Source organism: Balaenoptera musculus, chromosome 9 (genome assembly GCF_009873245.2).
Source record: "Balaenoptera musculus isolate JJ_BM4_2016_0621 chromosome 9, mBalMus1.pri.v3, whole genome shotgun sequence".
NCBI lineage: Eukaryota > Metazoa > Chordata > Mammalia > Artiodactyla > Balaenopteridae > Balaenoptera > Balaenoptera musculus.
This window is the reverse complement of record NC_045793.1, coordinates 61,906,934-61,926,457: the sequence shown is the minus strand read 5'-3', so window position 1 is coordinate 61,926,457 and position 19,524 is coordinate 61,906,934.

Here is a 19,524-nt window from a genome sequence, read left to right as displayed (position 1 = left end):
ATTCAATGAAAATTAGGGGTAGCCAGCCCAACTCTTAGCAAAATGGCCAGTTTGTAACACGGCATAGAAACAGTGTTAAAAATCAGGAAATAAATCATTCTGAACTAGATTGATAATGAGAATGTGCACATTTAGATTCACTGGGCACCCTAAAGCAGGAAAGTGCATTTTTCAATGTCAAACTGAGAAACCCAGTTGTGAAGCCATACTTTATTCCCTTCATCCTCTAGGCAGTAGTTTAATAGTTAATGTATCAGACAATTGACTTTGAACTCTGAAAAATCCTCCCTGATTACCCCAGTCCCGGGAAGACCTTGCCATTTGGCAGCCATGGCCTCTCTCCTGCACTGCTTCCATTAATGTCTCTACCAAATGGGGTTTGAACTCAGGCTATCTGGTTCCAGGGTCCATGCCGCTAGCTCTTACCACAATATTGTCTGGGCTGCTGTAGAGTTGATGTCATTTATGTGCTGAGGGTTTGGGTGGGGGATGTCTGAGGGAAGCACTAATCATGTATTCCTATTTTCTAAGCTTCACTTTTGAATCAAATTAAGTCACTGTAAAACTCATTATCTGGATTTCATTGCTTCTAATTTTTGTAAAAACACTATCACAGGTCTATAGTATAATGTATTCTATTTAATTGGGTGTTTAGATATAAAATGTAAGAGTTTTTGATTTAAGAAATTGCTAATGAGGAGTATATATGTTTTGATCAAATAGCTCTTATGGCATAGTTCATTGTGTGTTTAATGTTCCTTTTGTAAAAGATTTTGAGATTTGTTTCTTTTATTATTTGGTGTATCTTCTCTGGAAAACTGGTATGTCTTCTTATATCAGATAAGAGTTATTTTATCCAATATTTTCACCTCTTTCCCCTGGTTTTTCTTCTGTTTTGTTTATCTCAGCTGTCAGAGAACTCAGAGCTAGTTTTCGATTTTGGGGCTCAGTTTTATTAACTTCTAGTCTAGTCTAATTACTCAACATTTCTCTTTAAAACTTGGCTTTTGTCTTAATGTTTAAAATTAGTTTATATTGTTAGTTTATTATAAATAGCTTCAAATTATATATATATATATATATATACATAGACATACATATATATATACATATATATGTATATATATATAAAACCAAAAGACCTGTTATGTTTACATTTCTTATCATTTCCAATACTAATAACCCTGGGCCAACTCTTCCTTATCTCTCTTCTATATGATTTCAATAATTTCTTAACAATTTCCCCTGACTCCTGACACATCGCTCTCTAATCTATCCAACGCAACACAATTTATAGGAGAATGATGATGATATTATTTTGCTCTACAAAACTCTTCAGTAATTTCCTCTTTTTCACAAAGACAATTACAATCTCCTTAACTCATTTCTTAAGATTCCCTAATATGCATTCAACCTAACTTTTTAGGCTTTTCTCCCTCTAGTCTTCCTCTTTTTTATGTTTTTTAATTTTTTTTAATTTTTAAAATTTATTTTTGGCTGCATTGGGTCTCCGTTCCTGCACACAGGCTTTCTCTAGTTGTGGCGAGCGGGGGCTGCTCTTGGTTGTGGTGCACGAGCTTCTCATTGTGGTGGCTTCTCTTGTTGCAGAGCACAGGCTGTAGGTGCACGGGCTTCAGTAGTTGTGGCATGTGGGCTCAGTAGTTGTGGCTCGTGGGCTCTAGAGCACAGGCTCCGTAGTTGTGGTGCATGGGCTTAGTTGCTCCGTGACACGTGGGATCCTCCCGGACCAGCGCTCGAACCTGTGTCCCCTGCATTGGCAGGAAGATTCTCAACCACTGTGCTACCAGGGAAGTCCTCTAGTCTTCCTCTTTGAAATGTTTAATTTAGCCCAACTTGACTACCTATGGTCTACCCAGTTGTTCCAGCCAGAAACCTCAAGGTTAATTTTCTCCTTTCTTTCATCTCTGCTTCCCCCTGCCCTCACCCAATCCAATTCATCAGTTAGGATCCTCAACTTTTTTTTTTTTTTTGCCACGCCAGGCAAGTCCTCCTCTTCCCATTTTTGTTGCCACCTTGTGAGTCCAGAACAACTTCAATTGTCTTCCAAACCACTCTCCACAAAGGAATTATAATGAGCTTTTAAAACACAACGAGCACCTTGTTACCACTGTGCTTAAAACTCGAAGTGGCTTAAATGAAATCCTCAACCCTGGCCTTCATGCTCACTTCCTGCCCCTCTCCTCCCATTTACTCTACTTTAGCCTACCAGTGTCCTATCAGTCCCTTGAACACAGCAGTCCCAGTTCACAGTCTTTGCCCAGGTCCTATATCTGGCTAGAGCAGGAGTTGGCAAACTAGTCTATGGGCCAAATTTGGTCCACTGCCTGCTTTTGTCAATAAAGTTGTATTGGAGCACAGTCAATGCCGATTGGGTTAAGTATTGTCAACGGCTGCTTTCATGCTCCAGTAGCAGTGTGGAGTAATTGTAACAGAGAACAAGTGGCCCTCAAAAAATGAAATATTTACTCTTTGTCCCATAATAGAATGTTTGTTGACCTCCAGGCTAAAATACTCATGCCCCTGCTCCTTGCAGAGCTGGTCTTTTCTCATTGTACTGTTCTCAGGTCAAATGTCTCTACCTCAGAAAGGCTTTCCTGATCACCATATCTAAGCAGGTTACTTCCTAAATTTTCTATCATTGTACCAAATTTGTGATTCCATTACATTCACCACAAGTTGTGTTTAACTATGGTTTGTTGACCTGTGACTATATTTTTAATGGAAATATACATTTCTTAAGGGCAGGGAACGTGTCAGTTTTGTTCTTCACTTTATGCTCAGTTCCTGAAATAATACCAGATCATAACAGGTAATGAATGTTATCTGAACAAATGAGTGAACCTGTCCTGTGTCCCACCTCCAATTTAAAAAATAATTTCCCTTTTGTCTGGTGAATATTTTGAGATCTTTTAAGCAGCCCCTTTCCCAGTTTATCTTTCACGAGAATGCCCTTCCTGTGTACTGCCCTTATGGGGCCCTCTTTGTAGTTTAAAACACTTCCCTTATTAAATAGTTACATCAAAATGAAAATAGAGAAACTGATGAAAAAAGGGAAAACTATGAAGAATCATTAGTCAAAGCCATGTGGTAAGATCCAACCATATTTGCTTAGAGATAATTTTCTTATTAAAAAGTACAGAAACGTCTAATCATCTTTAAAACCTTAAGAAATTCAAGTATAAATATATACCCTAGTATATGTAAATTACCTAATATAATATGTCCTTAGTAGTGAAATTCCATCATCAGTACTGCTTGAGCTTTGATCATAGCATTAAGATAGAAAAAGAAACAAATTTACCATTGATTACAAATTTTATCAGAACAGTTTCATAGGAAGACTCCAGAGATGTTTAATTGCTCTGTACTCATATGTCCTTTTTTACAGTGATAGTTTTGATGTGTTAAGAACAATGCATAAGGCTAATTAATTAATTAATTAGTGGGGAAATCTTACAGCCAAGCTCCGTGTTGTTTATAGTAGATTTGTCTGAAAGGAATGATGAGTAAGGAACACATGAAGGACAGTATCCCCAGATATCCTGGTGAAGTAACTGGCAAAAACTTCAGTAAAAAGGGGAATTGAGAGACAGAGAGGCATGGTTAACATTTTTAGTGGGAAAGAGTTTTGCCTGAGACCTTGGATCTGGTTCAAAAGCTGAGAGAAAGCCTGGGAGACTTTACTAAACTTTGACAATGATTTTCATAGCCTGGAACAGAATTTAAAAGAAATCATAAGCTCTTGTCTGAGCAAATATCTAGCACTATATGGCTGTCATCATCTGTGAAGTTTAAGGGAAACCTGAAGCCACTAATGCCTAAACCATGGAGAGGTCTGATATTTCATCCTCAGTGCTTACTCTATAAACAGAAAGTAAAAAAGCCAGCAGCCTTCTACTCTGCTTGTCTTGTACTGGCCAGGAGTCATTGTTAGTGATATGTAAAAATCGGTCATAAAGCTATCCCAGTAACAGAGTTATCCTGGATATAATTACTTGGATTAAGAATTAAATATAAAATAATAATTTATTATTCTACATCTCTGTCAGCCACAAGAAGAATCAATAGAATTATGGGTAAATGGATTTTTAATTATAAGGAAGTAACTTAACTAGAGGTCCAGTGATTTACCTTCCTTTCTTTTAGCCAACTGAATTCAAGAGATTTGGGACTGATTCTTCCAAAAGTAGCAAATAGCATTACCAGTAACTAGGAATTCAGAGAAACCTTTAAAAATTTATTGCCAGTCTCTTTTCCATTTGCTTCATTTTGGATTCCCCATCATCTTTCTAGGGTAAGTTATCAGAAGAAGCTTCGTGAAAGGAAAGGAAGTCCAGTTATTTCTTATTTTAAAAATTTGTTCCAGTGGCAGACTGCAATTTTGTTCTATCAACATTTCTTTTTTAAAATAATTAATTAATTAATTAATTAATTTTTAGCCGCATTGGGTCTTTGTTGCTGTGCGCAGGCTTTTCTCTAGTTGCGGCGAGCAGGGGCTGCTCTTCGGCTTCTCATTGTGGTGGCTTCTCTTTTTGCGGAGCATGGGCTTCAGTAGTTGTGGCATGTGGGCTCATTAGTTGTGGCTCACAGGCTCTAGAGTGCAGGCTCAGTAGTTGTGGCACATGGGCTTAGTTGCTCCGTGGCATGTGGGATCTTCCTGGACCAGGGCTCAAACCCGTGTCCCCTGCATGGGCAGGCAGATTCTTAACCACTGTGCCACCAGGGAAGTCCCTACCAACATTTCTTTAGAATATGCTAAGCATACAAAAGAAAAATAATTTCAATTACTGCATCCATTGTAGTGTAATGGGATTTTGCTACTTTAATCTATACAGTGCATAGCTGTTTTAAAACTTTGAGACTCATAGGTGATTACACGTACTTAGAATCATTTAGAGGCTATAAGAACATAGATAATGGAATGAAACGCAGATATTGCAGTAAGATGGACCTGGTTTATTGTCTGTTTTTTATTGAATGCTAGCTGTTTGACCTTAAGCATATAACTTAGACATCTTATTCTGTATGTGTGTGTGTGTTTGTGTTTAATATTCCTACATCATAAGGTTTCTGTGATAACACGAAATCACACTGTAAAACACATAGCATAGTACCTGGGAACTGGTAGACAGTAAATTGCAATCATGGTTATATCATTATTACTCTAAATGTAGAATTTGAGTGTTCCAGGAGAAATGCAATATTCACCGAGAGACATATCTTGGTATGGAGAACATTTCCAGGGAGCAGTTAGCTCTGTATACGTAAGTGAAATTAGCTTACTCAACACTTAGTTTCTGTAAATGGAACCATAGCCAATGTATCTTTACTTTTCTGATTATGTATCTAAGCTTGCAACACTGGCCTGTATTTTATGAATGCAGGCTTCATGAGTTTAGATATCAGAATTAAGGCACAGCTCACTTTAAACAAACTGGGATTTAAGATAACCTTGAGAGTGAGATGAAAGATTTGTTTTAATTTTAGATTCTTGTATTTACAGAAAGATCCATGCTGGATGTCTTAGTTCAAGCTGCTGTAACAGAACACCACAGACTAGGTGGCTTATCAACAACAAAAACACATTTCTCATAGTTCTGGAGGCGGCAAGTTTAAGATCAAGGTGCCTGCAGATTTAATATCTGGTGAGGGCCCCTTTCTTTGTTCATAGACTATCTTCTCACTCTGTCCTCACAGGTAGAATGAATGAAGAGCTTTCTGGGGTCTCTTTCATAGGGCACATTTCACATTTGGGTTAGGATTTCAACATATGAATTTTGGGGGGACACAGTCTGTAACAGGGGAATTTTAGAATTGAAAGATACCTTAGCAATCATCTTGCCAAACACTTTTTTCAGGTGATGAAACAGACAACCAAAAAGATGTTTCTAAGATCATATAGTCAGTTATCAGCAGAACCAGGATTAGAACTCAGGACTCCTGACTTCCGATCAGCTCTTCCTGTGGCTGGCTCTGCTTAATTTAGGACAATTTCATAGGAGGTGTGATACTTGAATTGGTCCAGGTTAGCAGCCTTTTCCAAATGTTTAAAATATGCCTCTATTTACAAAAATTGATTCTTGTTATACTTTTGGGGAACATTGACATTGGTGGTGAGGAAGCATGGGTGAGGCAGCATGAACTACCCACACCCCCAGACATATTGAAGATGAATACTGCTCAGGCTTCAGATAACTGCTGGGTTCCTGGGCTGCCACAGGGGAGCAGGTGTGTTGTGTATATACCTTTGGCAAGAGGTGCATTTCTTGGGAAAATAGAAAAGTTTTCCCATAGTGTGTGCAAGAAGAATCCTCTTCCCATTAACAATACAAAATCTTCAGTAAATTCTCACTTCTCATTATTGCATTTGGACCTATTTTTGTGGTGTGTGTGTGTCGGGGGGGGGCGGTTTTATATGTTAAAGTGTTTAATCCTTCATCAAGACGAACACAAGGCAACAGTAGCAACTGCCCAAAGAGGCTGGGCCATATAAGGTTATAAAGAATAGTGAGAATAATGATAGTTATTTTTTATTGAGTGCTTACCAAGTGCCAGATTTGTGCTAAGTGCCTTATTTCGTTTAATTATTGCAGTAACCCTCTAATGTGAATACTATTATTATCTGTCTTATTGACAAGGCACCTGAGGCTTTGAGAGATTAATTTGATCTAAGCTCAGAAACAGAGTAGATGCATTTAAGATCATTTTATGCTCTCCAAGGCACCGTCTTGCCAGACTCTGGAACTACAGCAAAACCAGTACTGTTACATTGTCAGTAATGATTTCTCTCTGCGTCAGCATCAGCTCTCATCTCAGAGGGATGCTGAAGTGTAAAGTAGTGATGCACGATGCGAAGCTAGGTGGTTTGACTTTATTTTGCTTCATGTTTGAAATCTTTTTATTTGCGTATTTTAAAAATGGTGCATTCGAAAACTAAAATCATCTGAAGAACCACAAAAAAATGGCACTCTGATGAAACTGCATTTTACAGCCTGCCAGACACCTTGAACCAGCTTAATTTTCACTGAAGATTCACCTTGGTTCAACCCAACAGTTTCGTCATCAACATCCAAGTACTTTTTCTTCCCTGCCAGCCAGCCAGACCTGCCTGGGAGAGACAGGCCTCCTCTGTCGGTAGTTCTTGATTCTTTGATGTGAAAAAGAGCAACATAGTCATTTAAATCTGATCCAACCCCTGCATCCCACAAACTTAAACAGCTAAGACAAGTAAAATAAGAGGACAATGCTTGTGGAATGAGCAGTGCCTATTGGTGGCACACCTCACTAGCATTCACCTGTTTCCTTCTCCAGTTTGATCTTTTCTTTTGAAGACAGCAGAGTTTTCCCTTACACTTCTGCCTTAAACAACTTTGGCTTATTGAATTTCTCAATCTCAGCTATATCGGGTTTGTCAGACGTGGTTGCAGAGAAAGTGGAGTGAAGCAGGCAAGCCAACAGAGTCCAGTTTGTGAGTCTTGCCTGACTTTTAAGCAGTTGCTGTTCAGCTGAACAACTGGAGAGCATAGATGTAGACAATTTTCGGCAGTTTAAGACAGTGAGCTATATTTACTGCCTTCCTTACTATTAAGTACTGACTCTGTTTGTGGGAAAGCAGGTAGGTGTAGCTATAGGATTACCTCAGGTTTTTTTGCTGTTGTTGTTTATTTTTTCTTAACAATTGCACATCTCTTCACCTTCAAATTCACGGTTGGGGTTTTAAACCAACTGACAGTCATAAAGTCAAGAGTATGTACTCTTGTTCTCACCTGGGAGTATGACCAATGGAAACATAGCTAACAAGTCTTCCTCACAGCCAAGCCTCAGCAGCCTACTTGATTTGTTCCCAGTTGGACAGGCAGAAGAAATAGAGGAAGGGTTACAATGGTGGCATTAAATTCTAACCTTCTCAGGTTTGATTATGAATAAAAAACAACACTCTCTGACAAAGCTTTATAAAGTTAGTAATTATTAAAACCAAAATAAACCTCTAAATAGCCTTTTCTGTAAAAGGAAAAAAACATCTTGGGGCATTGAAAATCCCGCATGAAATGAAGATATTTTTCTTAAGAAGAGCAAGCAATAAGGCCTTTAAACTCTATGCTAAACCAAAGAAAAGAACAAGAAAAGAAATGTTATCTTAATGATTCATCTGCATTGGAAAATATATACATAATCATAATCATGTAAATTTTTAAAAAAATTTTAACTTCTAGAACAGTGTACTGACAGAATACGGAAGACTAAACGATGGTTACCAAGCGGTATACACGTTATCAATCCTGACGGTACAAAATTAAGAGTAAGGATGACAGAAGTAAAGAGGCGAAGGTGGGGTGAAAGAGAGCTAAAGGGAAGACTAAGAAAGCCAGTAGCTTAATATACTAAACGGCAAGTCAAAAATTGCTGTCTATACTGGATGGAACAAGGGATCCAGGTAGAATGCCAAGTTAGCCAATAAAGAAAAAAGTAAGCCATACAATTTGGGGCAATGACAGAAGGGGAGGCAGGTGGGTGATTGCAGAGTGACATAAATCTTCATCTATCAGAGCAGGAAGTTAATGGGAAATATTGGGATCTGATAAAACAAAGAGCTCAGGAGCATAGTGCCCAGAGAGATTTCAGGAGTCCAGAATGAAGGGGCTGCATCTGGTGGCAGAAAGGGATGGGTAGAGGACTGCTGCTTGTAACCAGCATGTACATTTATTATGTTGATAAACAAATATTAAAAGTTAATACTGTGAAAGAAATGTTGTAGGAAAATATTTTTCTAATATATACCTCTAAGACCCCCTCACACACCTTTTTTTTTTTTTTTTTTTTATAAAATGCATTGGGAGCATTGAGTTATTCAGCTTTTTATGGGTTTATATGGGTTTGGAATGACAGTGTATTTCTAAGTAGATGTAGGAAGAACAAGCTTGTCATATTTTTATTATGATACAAAAATGACCAAGAAAATGCCACTCTGACCATAGATAGGCAGAGGGACAAGCAACAAACAACCCTGAGGGCCACCATATGTAGAGGTGTTGTGATGAAGACTAGGAGAGGCTGACAGTCGGGGTGCAGACAGCTCAGCACAGGCCAGGGAGAACGGGCACCAGGAGTGGGATGCAGATGAGTTAGAACTCAGACAACCCTCCCCAACGTCCCGGCACAGATGCAACACCAGGAGGCAGTTTTTCCTGATAGGGGAGGGAGTTAACCCTGAGTTGATTGAGAAAACCTGGAATCAATTAAATAACGTATTCTATCATCAGGTGGAATGAGGAACTGAAATAGAGATTGAGTTAAAGAAAATCTCATTCCTTATTCTGCCAATGGGAAGAGTCGTACATTCACGCGATGCTAGTTATTTGGCGAGGGAGGAGCTGGGACAAGGCAGTGGGGCTCCAGAGTACTGCTCGCAACCAAACACCACACTACGGCACTGGAGAGGACAGAGGCTGATTTGCTTAAAGAATTGTTAACATAGACGGCAGGAAAAGGTAAGTACCTGAAGACAGACGGAAAAGTATTTTGGGAATTTTAAGAAAGGTATCCTGAATTACTTAGAACTGAGGGAATGGGAAGATTTACCTAGAAGATATACCAGTTAAACTTGTGCTTGAAGAAAAGGAAAACCTATTCTAGGTTTTATTTTATATATATATATATATATATACATACACACACACACAGAAGCCTGGTGGATGTGTGCTTATGTATCCCATTATTGGGATTAAAAAGAGAAGAATTAAAATTTAAGTACAAGTAAGAATTCTTTTTTTTTTTATGTTGTGTATTTTATTTATTATTATTATTATTTTTGGCTGCGTTGGGTCTTTGTTGCTGAGCGCGGGCTTTCTCTAGTTGTGGTGAGCGGGGGCTACTCTGTGTTGCAGTACACCAGCTTTTCACTGCGGTGGCTTCTCTTGTTGCAGAGCACAGGTTCTAGGCGTGCAGGCTTCAGTAGTTGCAGCACGGGGGCTCTGTAGTTGTGGCACACGGGTTTAGTTGCTCTGTGGCATGTGGGATCTTCCCGGACCCAGGCTCGAACCCGTGTCCCCTGCATTGGCAGGCGGATTCCTAACCACTGCACAACCAGGGAAGTCCCTCTTTTTTTTTTTTTTTGGTCTTATTTTTATTGGGCTATAGGGAATGGGTTGGGAAATATCTCTGCAAGTTATGCCCCACTAGAGAAATGTCCATTCTAATTTTCCTGGGATAGCTTTCAGAGCTTTCTCTTTTTCTTGGAGCCACTGCTCTTGCTGGCAGCAGCCTCTTCAGGTCCACTGCTGAGTGGCTTCTCCTTGGAAGAGAATTTCCTCTTTTTCTTGGGGACACTCTTGTTTTCTGACTCTTCAGGGTCAATAACTGGTTATGTTATTAGATAATACATGTTCTTCAAAAGAAATTCGTAAGATAGTCCTTACCAGAAATATTTAAAATTGGAAAATTGGAGATATTCACAGACTACATACTTTGGGATCTTTTGTCATTGGCAGCAAATTAGACAACGCATTAATAAGTCTTTGAAGCTTCTATAGTCAAAACAACAAACTGGAAGTTTGTTTTTACTTTATTTTCATTTTTTATAAATTTATTTATTTTTGTCTGCATTGGATCTTTGTTGCTGTGCACGGGCTTTCTCTGGTTGCGGCGAGCGGGGGCTACTCTTCGTTGCGGTGCGTGGGCTTCTCATTAAGATGGCTTCTCTTGTTGCAGAGCATGGGCTCTAGGGGCATGGGCTCTAGGGGCATGGGCACAACTCTAGTTGTGGCTCGCGGGGTCTAGAGCACAGGCTCAGTAGTTGTGGCACACGGGCTTCAGTAGTTGTGGCTCGCGGGCTCTAGAGCACAGGCTCAGTAGTTGTGGCGCACAGGCTTAGTTGCTCCGCGGCATGTGGGATCTTCCCAGACCAGGGCTGAATCCGTTATCTCCTGCATTGGCAGGTGGATTCTTAACCGCTGCACCACCAGGGAAGTCCCTGCTTTGACTTTAAGCAATCCTTAAAATAAAATTCATGTTCTATGTTTCTGTTTGTGTTATAAAACTTGTGTTTGTCAAATCAGTCTAATTTTTAAAGGGAGAAGAAAATTACTATTTATTTGGTGGTGGGGGGAGAGTTGTTTTTATCCTACTGTTGAGACAAGAAAAGATAAAAATAGTACTTCTACATTCCATTTGGTGCAGTATCTTCCAATTCACAAAAGAGAGAGATGGGGAAGTTAATGGATGCTGGAGAATAGAGGTTTGCTATACTTCCTTCTGGGCTGCCTCTGCTTGAAGTCTCTGGGTAATTCAATCTAGCAAAATTATGGACTAATGAAGCCTTTCTATTGTTAGCTCTTAATCGTAGCCTGTACTCTTACTTAGGGTATCCATAGTGATGTCTTCTCGAAAGGTGAAGAGAGGCTGGGTTTATCTGATGCTAAAATTACCAGGTAAAAAGTAACAATATTAACGAAACTAGCATATCTAGCCTCATCTGTTATTTGGATGAATTTACCTTTTAAAGATTTACTCAAGGCCGCCAATGTCCTGCCTGCCGTCTGCCACACACGGTGGGGGGTTACTCCAGGACCTTGCTTCAGACAGGTCTGGACTCAAAGAGGGCTAAAAACCCTCAACAGCAACTCTCTGGTAATTAGGCAGCACCCAGCAACAAATGAGCACAGGTCCCTGGCATGCCCTCAAACTTGCTTTTCACTGAGTACCATGATTTGTCCAAATACCTCCTATACGAACTGAGAATAATGTAACTCCAGAAGAGAGGAACCTCAGAGGCCTGCTCCACCACTGCTGTGAGACCTGGGAGGCCCAGACAGAGTTTCAAGCTAAGGACCCTCACTTCGCCCTCAGCCGTGTGGCTGACAGGGTCTTGGTGCTCCAGGCGGGTGTCAGGCCTGTGCCTCTGAGGCGGGAGAGCAAAGTTCAGGACACTGGTCCATCAGAGACCTCCCAGCTCCGCATAATATCAAATGGTGAAAGCTCTCCCAGAGATCTCCATCTCAACGCTAAGACCCAGCTCCACTCAATGACCAGCAAGCTACAGTGCTGGACACCCTATGCCAAACAACTAGCAAGACAGGAACACAACCCCACCCATTAGCAGAGAGGCTGCCTAAAATCATAATAAGGCCACAGACACCCCAAAACACACCACTGGATGCAGTCCTGCCCACCAGAGAGACAAGATCCAGCCTCATCCACCAGAACACAGGCACCAGTCCCCTCCACCAGGAAGTCTACACAACCCACTGAACCAACCTTACCTACTGGGGGCAGACACCAAAAACAATGGGAACTACGAACCTGCAGCCTGCAAAAAGGACACCCCAAACACAGTAAGTTAAGCAAAATGAGGAGACAGAGAAACACACAGCAGATGAAGGAGCAAGGTAAAAACCCACCAGACCAAACAAATGAAGAGGAAATAGGCAGTCTACCTGAAAAAGAATTCAGAGTAATGATAGTAAAGATGATCCAAAATCTTGGAAATAGAATGGAGAAAATACAAGAAACGTTTAACAAGGACCTAGAAGAGCTAAAGAGCAAACAAACAATGATGAACAACACAATAAATGAAATTAAAAATTCTCTAGAAGGAATCAATAGCAGAATAACTGAGGCAGAAGAACGGATAAGTGACCTGGAAGATAAAATAGTGGAAATAACTACCACAGAGCAGAATAAAGAAAAAAGAATGAAAAGAATTGAGGACAGTCACAGAGACCTCTGGGACAACATTATACGCACCAACATTCAAATTATAGGGGTCCCAGAAGAAGAAGAGAAAAAGAAAGGGACTGAGACAATATTTGAAGAGATTATAGTTGAAAACTTCCCTAACATGGGAAAGGAAATCATCAATCAAGTCCAGGAAGTGCAGAGAGTGCAGTATAGGAAAAATCCAAGGAGAAACAGGCCAAGACACATATTAATCAAACTATCAAAAACTAAATACAAAGAAAAAGTATTAAAAGCAGCAAGGGAAAAAAAACAAATAACATACAAGGGAATCCCCATAAGGTTAACAGCTGATCTTTCAGCAGAAACTGCAAGCCAGAAGGGAGTGGCAGCATACATTTAAAGTGAGGAAAGGGGAAATCTACAACCAAGATTACTCTACCCAGCAAGGATCTCATTCAGATTTGATGGAGAAATTAAACCCTTTACAGACAAGCAAAAGCTAAGAGAATTCAGCACCACCAAACCAGCTTTACAACAAATGCTAAAGGAACTTCTCTAGGCAGGAAACACAAGAGAAGGAAAGACCTACAATAACAAACCCTAAACAATTAAGAAAATGGTAATAGGAATATACATATTGATGATTACCTTAAATGTAAATGGATTAAATGCTTCAACCAAATGACAAAGACTGGCTGAATGGATACAAAAATAAGATCCATATATATGCTGTCTCCAAGAGACCCACTGCAGACCTAGGGACACATGCAGACTGAAAGTGAGGGGATGGAAAAAGATATTCCATGCCAATGGAAACCAAAAGAAAGCTGGAGCAGCAATTCTCACAACAGACAAAATAGACTTTAAAATAAAGACTATTACAAGAGACAAAGAAGGACACTACATAATGATCAAAGGATCAATCCAAGAAGAAGATATAACAATTGTAAATGTTTATGCACCCAACATAGGAGCACATCAATACATAAGGCAAATGCTAACAGCCATAAAAGGGGAAATCGACAGTAACACAATCACAGTAGGGGACTTTAACACCCCACTTTCACCAATGGACAGATCAACCAAAATGAAAATAAATAAGGAAACACAAGCTTTAAATGATACATTAAACAAGATGGACTTAATTGATATTTATAGGACATTCCATCCACAAACAACAGAATACACTTTCTTCTCAAGTGCTCATGGAACATTCTCTAGGATAGATCATATCTTGGGTCACAAATCAAACCTTGGTAAATTTAAGAAAAATGAGATCATATCAAGTATCTTTTCCCACCACAATGCTATAAGACTAGGTATCAATTACAGGAAAATAACTGTAAAAATAGAAACACATGGAGCCTAAACAATATGCTACTAAATAACCAAGAGATCACTGAAGAAATCAAAGAGGAAATCAAAAAATACCTAGAGACAAATGACAATGAGAACACAATGGCCCAAAACCTATGGGATGCAGCAAAAGCAGTTCTAAGAGGGAAGTTTACAGCATACAATCCTACCTCAAGAAACAAGAAACATCTCAAATAAACAACCTAACCTTACACCTAAAGCAATTAGAGAAAGAAGAACAAAAAACCCCCAAAGTTAGCAGAAGGAAAGAAATCTTAAAGATCAGATCAGAAATAAATGAAAGAGAAATGAAGAAAACAATAGCAAAGATCAATAAAACTAAAAGCTGGTTCTTTGAGAAGATAAACAAAATTCATAAACTATTAGCCAGACTCATCGTGAAAAAAAGGGAGAAGACTCAAATCAATAGAATTAGAAATGAAAAAGGAGAAGTAACAACTGACACTGCAGAAATACAAAGGATCATGAGAGATTACTACAAGCAAATCTATGCCAATAAAATGGACAACCAGAAAGAAATGGACAAATTCATAGAAAAGCACAACCTTCTGAGACTGAATGAAGAAGAAATAGAAAATATGAACAGACCAATCACAAGCACTGAAATTGAAACTGTGAGTAAAAATCTTCCAACAACAAAAGCCCAGGACCAGATGGCTTCACAGGTGAATTCTATCAAACACTTAGAGAAGAGCTAACACCTATCCTTCTCAAAGTCTTCCAAAATAAAGCAGAGGGAGGAACAGTCCCAAACTCATTCTACGAGGCCACCATCACCCTGATACCAAAACCAGACAAAGATGTCACAAAGAAAGAAAACTACAAGCCAATATCACTGATGAACATAGATGCAAAAATGCTCAGCAAAATACTAGCAAACAGAATCCAACAGCACATTAAAAGAATCATACACCATGATCGAGTGGAGTTTATTCCAGGAATGCAAGGATTCTTCAATATACACAAATCAATCAGTGTGATACACCATATTAACAAACTGAAAGAGAAAAACCATATGATCATCTCAATAGATGCAGAAAAATCTTTCAACAAAATTCAACACGCACTTATGATAAAAACCCTCCAGAAAGTAGGCATAGAGGGAACTTACTTTAACATAATAAAGGCCATATATAACAAACCCACAGCCAACATCGTTCTCAATGGTGAAAAACTGAAACCATTTCCTGTAAGATCAGGAACAAGACAAGGTTGTCTACTCTCACCACTGTTATTCAACATAGTTTTGGAAGTTTTAGCCACAGCAATCAAAGAATAAAAAGAAATAAAAGGAATCCAAATTGGAAAAGAAGAAGTAAAGCTGTCTCTCTTTGCAGATGACATGATTCTATCTATAGAGAATCCTAAAGATGCTACCGGAAAGCTACTAGGGCTAATCAATGAATTTGGTAAAGTAGCAGGATACAAAATTAATGCACAGAAATCTCTTACATTCCTATACACTAATGATGAACAATCTGAAAGAGAAATTAAGGAAACACTCCCATTTACCATTGCAACAAAAAGAATAAAATATGTAGGAATAAACCTACCTAAGGAGACAAAAACCTGTATGCAGAAAACTATAAGACACTGATGAAAAAAATTAAAGATGATACAAACAGATGGAGAGATATACCATGTTCTTGGATTGGAAGAATCAACATTGTGAAAATGACTCTACTACCCAAAGCAATCTACAGATTCAATGCAATCCCTATCAAACTCCCAATGGCATTTTCCACAATTTATGTAAACACAAAAGACCCTGAGTAGACAAAGCAATCTTGAGAAAGAAAAATTGAGCTGGAGGAATCAGGCTCCCTGACTTCAGACTATACTACAAAGCTACAGTAATCAAGACAGTATGGTACTGGCACAAAAACAGAAAAATAGATCAATGGAACAGGATAGAAAACCCAGAGATAAACCCACGCACATATGGTCACCTTATCTTTGATAAAGGAGGCAAGAATATACAATGGAGAAAAGACAGTCTCTTCAATAAGTGGTGCTGGGAAAACTGGACAGCTACATGTAAAAGAACACTCCCTAACACCATACACAAAAATAAACTCAAAATGGATTAAAAACCCAAATGTAAGGCCAGACACTATAAAACTCTTAGAGGAAAACATAGGCAGAATATTCCATGACATAAATCACAGCAAGATCCTTTTTGACTCCCCTCCTAGAGAAATGGAAATAAAAACAAAAATAAACAAATGGGACCTAATGAAACTTAAAAGCTTTTGTACAGCAAAGGAAACCATAAACAAGATGAAAATGCAACCCTCAGAATGGGAGAAAATATTTGCAAATGAAGCAACTGGCAAATGACTAATCTCCAAAATTTACAAGCAGCTCATGCAGCTCAATATCAAAAAAACAAACAACCCAATCCAAATATGGGCAGAAGACCTAAATAGACATTTCTCCAAAGAAGATATACAGATTGCCAACAAACAGATGAAAGGATGCTCAACATCACTAATCATCAGAGAAATGCAAATCAAAAGTACAATGAGGTATCACCTCACACCAGTCAGAATGGCCATCATCAAAAAATCTACAAACAATAAATGCTGGAGAGGGTGTGGAGAAAAGGGAACCCTCTTACACTGTTGGTGGGAATGTAAATTGATACAGCCACTGTGGAGAACAGTATGGAGGTTCCTTAAAAAACTAAACATAGAACTACCATACAACCCAGCAATCCCACTACTGGGCATGTACCCTGAGAAAAGCATAATTCAAAAAGAGTCATGTACCACAATGTTCATTGCAGCTCTATTTACAATAGCCAGGACATGGAAGAAATCTAAGTGTCCATCATTGGATGAATGGATAAAGAAGATGTGGCACATATATACAATGGAATATTACTCAGCCATAAAAAGAAACGAAGCTGAGTTATTTGTAGTGAGGTGGATGGACCTAGAGTCTGTCATACAGTGAAGTAAGTCAGAAAGAAAAAAACAAATACCGTATGCTAACACATATATATGGAATCTAAAAAAAAAAAAATTGGTTCTGAAGAAGCTAGGGACAGGACAGGAATAAAGACACAGACGTAGAGAATGGACTTGAAGACATGGGGAGGGCGAAGTGTAAGCTGGGACAAAGTGAGAGATTGGCATGGCCATATATACACTACCAAATATAAAATAGATAGCTAGTGGGAAGCAGCCACATAGCACAGGGAAATCAGCTTGGTGCTTTGTGTCCACCTAGAGGGGTGGGATAGGGAAGGTGGGAGGGAGTTGCAACAGGGGGGAGATATGGGGATATATGTATATGTATAGCTGATTCAGTTTGTAGCAGAAACTAACACACCATTGTAAAGCAATTATACTCCAATAAAGATGTTTTAAAAAAAAAAAGATCTACTCAAAGCATCTGTGATTCTGCATGGTTAATGATTTCTCTCCCAGTATTTCTTTTTATTCAAGAGATATTTTGATCCCCTATAATGTGCTAGGCACTAGGGATATTGCAACTGGATAAATAGACATTGCCCTTACCTTGATGGGGCTTGTATTATAGTGAGAAACAGAACACAAACAAAAATAAATGAAACAAAATGATTACAGATTATGAGTACTTTTTACAAATAAAAATAAGTACATTTTATAAATACAAAGTGTTGTGATGGTTCTGTGTTTAAGGAAGTTTTCTTTGAGGATATTTTAACTGGCCTGTGAAAAATCAAAAGCCGACTGTCATGTAAAGAGTTAGATGAGGAGTGTTCTGGGAGAAGAAAGCAGGTGCAAAGGCCCTGTGGTCACTGAGCTGCAGAATAGTGGTGCATGATGTGGATTGAACAGTCAACATGGGCTAGATTATGTGGGGTCTTAGGCTATGATATGTAGTTGGGGCATGATTCTAGGCATTATGAGAGACATTGAAGGACCACTTAGTAGACTAATTAGTGGTCCCCTATCTCCACCCAGCCTTCTTGCCCTGTGGTGTACTTTCCCTTCTAACACCTATCTTCTAACCCTAATTGTTGTCAGCGTACTGGAGCAGCTTTGCCCTTAAGCATAGAGTGTTGGAAGGAAGTACTTGAGAATGTACACCTCATCCATTCCCAGCCCTTGACCAATGTCTACCAAGTGCAGGGCCGCTAAAGGCCAACTCCCTTGCTTTGGGTTTGACTAGGAATACTCTGCGTTCAGGTGTGACTTATACTCCAGAGATCCACTACGGGATCAGGCAGAAGCTACACTTTGCAGGACTTTGCCTGAGATCTCACCCTTCTTGACTACTTCCTCTTCCCTGCCTGTTCCCCTGCTCCTTTATAGTTTCCTTCTGGGAACATTTCCCTAATAATCCACTTGTACGTGAATCTTGGTGTCAGCATCTGCTCCTGAGGAATTCAGCCTTAGTCACTCTGGTGTTACTTAGAGGTTGGATTGTGCAGAGATGGTTTAAATCCCACTTCAGCCTCTTATCAGCTCTGTGTCCTTGGACACATTTCTTAACCTCTCAGTATCTCAGTTTCTTCCATACATTCCATACAATCATTCACCCTGGTCCTTGTGGAACTTACTTCCTACAGTGGGGAAAAAACAAACAAAACCTAATAAATGGAGAACATATTAGTGGTTGCCAGGGGTCAAGGAGAAAGTGGTGGCAGAAGTGAAGAGAGTGTGAATATAAAAAGGCAACATGAGGGATCCTTCTGGTGGTGGAACTATTCTGTATCTTGACTGTATCAATGTCAATATCCTCGTTGTGATATTGTACTATACTTCTGTAATATGTTACCATTGGAGAAACTGTGTGAAGTGTATATGGGATCTCTGTATTATTTCTAACAACTACATGTGAATCTATAATTATCTCAAAAGAAAAAGTTTAATTAAAAGACCTAATAAAGGAATAAGCCCACAAACAAATAAATAATATAGTATCTAAAAAGATGATCATTGTTAGGGAAAAAATAGAGCAAAGGAAACAGGGAATGCTGCAGGGGCAGGAATGGGTGTTGCAATTTTCAAAAGGGTGGTATCATTGCGAAGGTACCAGTGGAGCATATGAAGTGCTGGTGCAAAGGGCCTGAGGGTGGTGGGTGTCTGCTGTGTTCGCAGGACAGCAAGGAGGCCGGGGTAGTTGGAGTGGAGCCAGGAAGGAAGAGTAGTAGACGTGAAGTCTACTTCTTCACTGACCCTTCACAGCGGAGGGTCAGATGCTGGAGGAACTTGTAAGCCATTGTAAGGCTTTGGCTTTTACTCTCAGAGAGACTGAGCACCACTGAGGGTTTCTGAACAGAGCAGTGACATAATCTGGGTTTAAAAAGTCACTCTGACTGCTGTGTTGTGGATAGACTGGGGCTATGTGCAGCCAGGGTGGTTGGGCATTAAAAGTAGGATCTGCATTAAAGGGTTGAGAGAGGATTAAATGAGCTAACGTAGGCAAGTGTTCAGTCTCAGCTATTATTGTTCCTTA